Here is a 6,838-nt window from a genome sequence, read left to right as displayed (position 1 = left end):
AAATTAAATAATTATGTAACATAAAGAAGAAAAAAACAATTTATTACCTTTTTATGCTCATTATTTTTTGAAAAAAAATTAGAAATAAAATATTTTTCATAATCAATCAATATTTTCTTAAATTTTTTTGTTTCTTTCTATTTAAATAAGTTCTTCGTTCCTGCTTGTTTTTAGTTTTGGTCTTTTTAACTTTCTTTTGATTTTTGTCTAATAAATTTTAAAAATTTTAGTTTTAGTTATTACTGTTAACTTATTTTGTTAAATAATAATATAATAGATTCAATACTGATGTGATGTATGTAATTTTAAAGTTATGGTCTTGTAAGAAAATGAGAGAGAGAAGGAGAGTGAGAAACACAGAGAGTGATAGAACTAAGTAACATTGTAGGGATTGAAGGTTTGGAATTGAGAAGAGTACTGTCGTCTGAAAAACAAGTTATTTTTTATTTTTGTAGATCATCTTCCTGAATATATATATCGAACAAGGAATTGTACTACTTGTTCAACTGGAATGGACGTATAAATGATATATATCTATTTCGAAAACAAAAAATGGTAATATATACATTTTTGCGTTCATACGGTATACAACAAAGGGTGGGGCTATGAAGGCTACTGCAGAAATGAATAGAATAAGATTACGAGAAAAGGTTGTTTCGGTAGGAAAAGTTAGGTATGGATGAATGAAGTAAAGGATATGAAGAGACATCGTGAGGCTGGCAACGTTCAAAATATTATAAAGCATCAATCTCAACAAGAGGAGAGTAAAAGGAATTCAGGGATGAATGTGAAAGATTTGAGGAAAGAGAAAAAAAAAATCTCCATGGCAATGGGTGGACAAAGAAGATGGAAATACCCATGGTTAAAGAGAATTTAGACTGGCTACAAAGGAGTTTAGTAGGCGAGACGACGAAGGCTATTGACTATAATTCTTTGAAGGCCATGATTGGGAAGAATTTGCCTCAAGTTGTGCAAGTACAAGAAATAGGAGCGTACAAATCACTCCTGACTTTTGTTAGTGTATTGCATATAGAAGAAGCCTTCACGTTCAAAATGAATAATCTTTTGCAATTTTTCTATAGTGTATGGAGATGGAAAGAGGAGGAATGAAGTAAAACTCGAAGGGTGTGGTTAGAGTGTTTTGGTGTTCCTTTGCATACGTGGTCAGTGGAGACGTTTAAGATGATAGGAGGCCAGTGGAGAAAAATAATTGGGTGTGACAAAGCCACAGAATCATGCATCTCATTTAGTGTAGGCGTGTGCAATTGATACTTGTATTATGGACATAATCAACGAGTGGATTCACATCACAATAGGTACTAGTGAATTCGATGTTCTAGTAAAAGAAGTTGGCCATGAGAGCTACGGATTGAATTGCAAACTGGAAGAGTTAGGTGAATTTTGTCCTACAAGAACATGCGGGAATTTGGTTGCTAGAGGTACAAGTTTCATAGCTCCGGTGGAGAGCAAAGATCCCTTGGTAGAGTTGGTGATGGCGGAATCAAGGGAGAAAATAGCAGAAAAAGGTAAATTAGTAATTTTAGAGTCTATTTTGAAGGAATGGATTAATTACAATTCAAATCAGGATCACGTTTAAAGGGTAATGTATCATGCTCATTGACGGAGGAAAAATGTCGGTAAAGATTTTTACAAAAATATCGCATTGCAAGTATAGTTCTAAACTGACAATTAAACCTCAATTAACGTTTAGATTGTTTGTCACTTAAGCAAACCAAATAAAATTAACCGAAGAATTTAAACCTCGGGTCGTCTCTCAAGGAATTGCAGGGAAGTGTACTTATAATTGGTTATAAAAAAATATTTTTGGGGGTTTTTTTTTAATGTTGAACAAGAAATGTAAATAACAAGAAAATAAACTAACAATTAAGAAAAGTCTTAGCAAGGGTTGAGAATTGAAATTCCTATCCTCATAATCATCGTCAATTGTGATGGTAATTACTTTTTGTTTTCACTTAGTTAACCTCTAACAATTGAAGAAAAGTCAAGTGAGTAAAATCAACTTAACTTCACAAGTCCTAATCAAAGACTAGATTTAGTGAAACTTAAGCCAACTAGCAACTTTCAATCTCCAATCAACAAGAGACTTTGACAACTCAAGAGTCTCCGAATTACTCAATGCAAGCTAAGAACATAAAAATCTAATTTAAAATCCAACCAAACATTTTATCAAACACTTGGAAGGCATAAAATAAAAATATAGAAAACTAACAAGACATAGCAAAATCTAAGATTAACAATTGCAAGAGGAAACAATAACAACAAATTAGAGAAAGCAATCATAAACATGAAAACATATATTGCATTAATATGGATTAAAGGCAACAAGAAGAATTCATAAACTAAATTGGCAACATAAAGGAATCAACAAGAGAAGGAGATAAACTAAAGTACAAAAACAAATAAAAATAGAAGAAAACTAAATTAAAGTAAGGTAAAAATCTGAATTTGAGAAGGAACAAGACTAAAAACCCTAAAACCCAGAGAGAGGAGAGAGCCTCTCTCTCTAGAATTCTACATCTAAACCTATGTGTGAATGAATGAATAGTGATTGATTGATCCATCTCCCATTCGTCCCACTCTGCAGCCTCTAATATTCATTTTCGGGCTTGAAACTGGGCCAAAAGCAGCCCAGAAATCACCTCCAGTGAATTTTCAAAACTGAGGCACGTGATGCTTGTCACGCGTATGCGTCAGCCACAAGTACGCGTCGCTAGACTTTCCACTGGCCACGTAAAGGCGTCAGCCATGCGTGCGCGTCATTTGTCTGCTGTACCAGTCATGCGTATGCGTCGTCCATGCGTGCGCATCGCTACCAAATTCTGAAATCCTTAATTTCTTGTGTTCCTTCCACTTTTGCATGCTTCTTTTCTATCCTCTAAGCCATTCCTGTCCTATAAATCCTGAAACACTTAACACACATATCACGACATCAAATGGTAATAAGAGAAGATTAAAATTAGCAAATTTAAGGGCAAAGAAGCATGTTTTCAATCATAGCACAGAATTAGGAAGGAAACTTAAAAACATGCAATTTATATGGCTAAGTGTGAGAATAGTTGATAAAATCCACTCAATTCAATACAAAATAAACCGTAAAATAGTGGTTTATCAATCTCCCCACACTTAAACATTAGCATGTCTTCATGCTAAGTTCAAGAGAACCAAAAGAGTGAAGAGGGTTGGTAGAATTTATGAAATGCAACCTATCTATATGAATGCAACTAAATGCAAAAGGCTTTTACCTACTTGGTTAAAAGTAAATCAATCTTTAAAGAACAAATATGAACTGGATTCCACTGATTCAAATCTCAAAATAAGGTACAAGTAGACTTGCAAGAAGAAAGCTCGTGAAAGCCAGGAACAAAGAATTGAGTATCGAACCCTCACCGAAAGTGTATACACTCTAATCACTCAAGTGTTTGAGGTTCGATTCTCTCAATTCTCTACTGATCTTGCTTTCTAAGGCTTTCTCTTCTTCTACCAATCAACAAAAATTTAATGCATGAATACACATATCAAGAGGTCTTTTAAGGGTTGTAATAGGGTTAGGGTCAAGGTAGGATTGTATTTGGTCAAGTGAACTAAAATCTGAATCGTTGATTAACCTAAACTTCCCACCTAACTTAAGACAATCCATGTAATCAGAATAAAAAAAAATCTAACTACTCATTAACTATGTTTACCACATATTCATGCATCTCAATTTTGAGTACAGTACATATACATTGCTATCACTATTTACTTTGGGGCATTTTGTCCCCTTTTATTATTTTCTCTTTTTCTTTTCTTTTTATCTTTCTTTTTATCTTTTTTATTTTATTATTATTTTTTATTTTTCTTTTGTTTTGTTTTTCTCAATGCATATGATTAAGATATTGAATGCAAGAATATGTGCTCAACTATCTTTTTCACATTTTCACAAAAATATACAATACCCAATTCCTAAACCAGATGTTTCTAAACCCAACTTTTCCACACTTAAATCATGAACACTCTCACTAGTCTAAGCTAACCGAGGATTCAAATTAAGGACATTATTGTTTTCCGCTTAAAGTTAGTGACGTGCTAAAGTAAAGAATAAATGGGATAAAATAGGCTCAACATTGATTTGCAAAGGATAATGAATGGGTAAGGCCATATAGGTATGTAAGCGAGGCCTCAATCACATAAGTACATGCATACATCAAACAATGAAAATATAGAATTACGCAAGACAAAGATCACAGTTTTAGAGAGAACAACACACACCGAAAAAATATTTTGGTTGATAAAATGCAACCAATCAAATAGACTCAAAATCTCATTGGCTTGTGTGTTCTGGCTCTAAATCATGTTCCAAAATAAATTCTTTCAAGCAAGTTCAACAAAAATTTTAATTCAAATTAGTGAAATGCCCTAAAAGAATTTCTTGAAAAAGAAATTATTACTTCAATCAAGTAGTACCTAAATGCAAGCAACTAACTACACATGCAATCTCTCATGCAATGTAATAACTAGCTAGCAAAGAAAATTAAATATTGGTGTTGAAACAGGAAGTAGTTACCTACGGAAGTCGGTCTCGACCTCCCCACACTTAAAGATTGCACCATCCTCGGTGCATGCAAAGATGTGCAAGTGGACGGGTTGCTACAACTGATGCGCTTTCTCCAAAGATTGTGCGGCGGGACTTGTTTGTCACCCTATTTAGAAGTTTTCTGTTTTCTTTCTTGGTGGCCATCCTGAATGAAGAGAAAAAAAGAAGAAGAATAACCCACAAACTAAGATATGAAAACAAATAAAATATGGGTGGGCTAATGCCAAATAATAATGAGGTTCTCAACTACATGGTAGCTACAACATGTAAGTGAGAAAACAATATAGGCGAATGGCATATCAATAGTGCAAGAATTGTAACAATGAGGGAGAGAGAGTGGGTCATGAAAGACAATATAAGTTCATATCAATGCAAAAAGAATACAAGTAGCATAAAAGATCAGCATTGACCTATAAATAATATCACCCAACAATATAAAACAAGTCACTAAGCACCAAAATAATGGAAGAAATATTCGACATATGAGTAAGAAAATTTAACACCAATGTTAAAACAACAAATATAGAAAAAAAAGGGGGACAAACAACAAAGTTAAAATGCAATAAATGCAAGTATGAAAATGTAATAAGTAAAAGAAAAGAAAGATAAGAAAAATAAGACGTGAAATTTTGAAAAGTGAGAGAAGAATAAAGTAAGAAAGGAAGAAGAAAAGGAAGAAGAAAGGAAAGAGGAAAGAAGGAGAAAGGAAAAGAAGAAGCGACATGTAAGCGTTGTCCACGCGCACGCATGGATAGCAGAATGAAGAGTTAACGCGTACGCGTCAGTCACGCGTACACGTGAAAAGCAGAAAAGAAAAGGTAACGCGTACGCGTCAGTCATGCGTACGCGTGGGTGTGAATTGTGCTCCTTACACAACACTCGCACAATTCTAGCGTAAGTCTCTGGTTTTTGTACCAGGGATGGCGGCATGAAGATACGACGCGTGCGCGTCGTCCACGCTCACGCGTGGGAGGCAAAAAATGCAAATGACGCGTACCGTCAGTGACACGTTGATAAACCACTATTTTATGGTTTATCTTGTGCTCAATTGAGTAGTTTTTATCTACTCTTTACCCACTTATTCATACTATTTGCATGGTTTTATAACTCCTTCCTGATTTTGTGCTATGATTGAAAACATGCTTCTTTGATCTTATATTTGCTTATTATTAATCCTCTCTTATTACCATTAGATGCCTTGATATGTGTGTTAAGTGATTTCAGAGATTACAGGGCATGAATGGCTCAGAAGATGGAAAGGAAGCATGCAAAAGTGGAAGGAATACCAGAAGTTGGAGAAATTGCTAAGCTGTCCAGCCTGACCTCTTCGCACTCAAACGGCTATAACTTTAGCTACAGAGGTCCAAACGACGCGGTTCTAGTTGCGTTGGAAAGCTAACGTCCGGGGCTTCGATTTGATATATAATATGCTATGGTTTCTCTGACGCTAGGTGACGCGATCGCGTGCTTCATGTGGCCGCATCGCAGTGACGGAAATCCAGCTAGCGAATTCTGGGTTGTTTCTGACCCAGTTCTCAGCCTAGAAAACACAGATTAGAGGCTATAAAGTGGGGGAATGCATCCATTCATAAAGGAAGCTTTCACATTTACAATTTTAGGAGTAGATGTAGTTTTTAGAGAGAGAGGTTCTCTCCTCTCTCTTAGGATTTAGAATTAGGATTCTTTTCACTTTATGATTATTTCATCTTTTGCGATCACATGTTCAATGTTCTTTTTATTTATTTTCCTAATTTAATTTATGAACTCTTCCATGTTATATTTGATATCTTTATTAGTGCTAATTGAAGTATTTCAGAATTACGATTGCTCTCTTTAATTTATGTATTCAAATTATTTTCATTCAAGTAGATTCTCTTCTCTTTTGGCTTTGGTTGAGTCATTAGAGACACTTGAGTTATCAAACTCATTGTTGACTAAAAATTGGAATTTTTCAAGAATTAATTCGAGTTTCAATAACTCTAGCCTTTCCCAAGGAAAGACTAGGACCTGAGGAATAAAAATTAATTCATCCACTTAACTTACCTTCATAGTTAGAGGTTAACAAAGTGGGAGAAAAATCCAATTCTCATTACAATTGATAAAGATAACCAGGATAGGACTTTCAGTTTTCATACCTTGCCAAGAGTTTTATTATCTATTTAATTTAATACAATTTACTTTCTTGCCATTTACTATTCTTGCTTTTTATCTTATACATTAAAAACCCCCAATTTACAAACTCAT

Source organism: Arachis ipaensis, chromosome B02 (genome assembly GCF_000816755.2).
Source record: "Arachis ipaensis cultivar K30076 chromosome B02, Araip1.1, whole genome shotgun sequence".
Taxonomy (NCBI): domain Eukaryota; kingdom Viridiplantae; phylum Streptophyta; class Magnoliopsida; order Fabales; family Fabaceae; genus Arachis; species Arachis ipaensis.
This window is presented reverse-complemented; position numbering follows the sequence as displayed.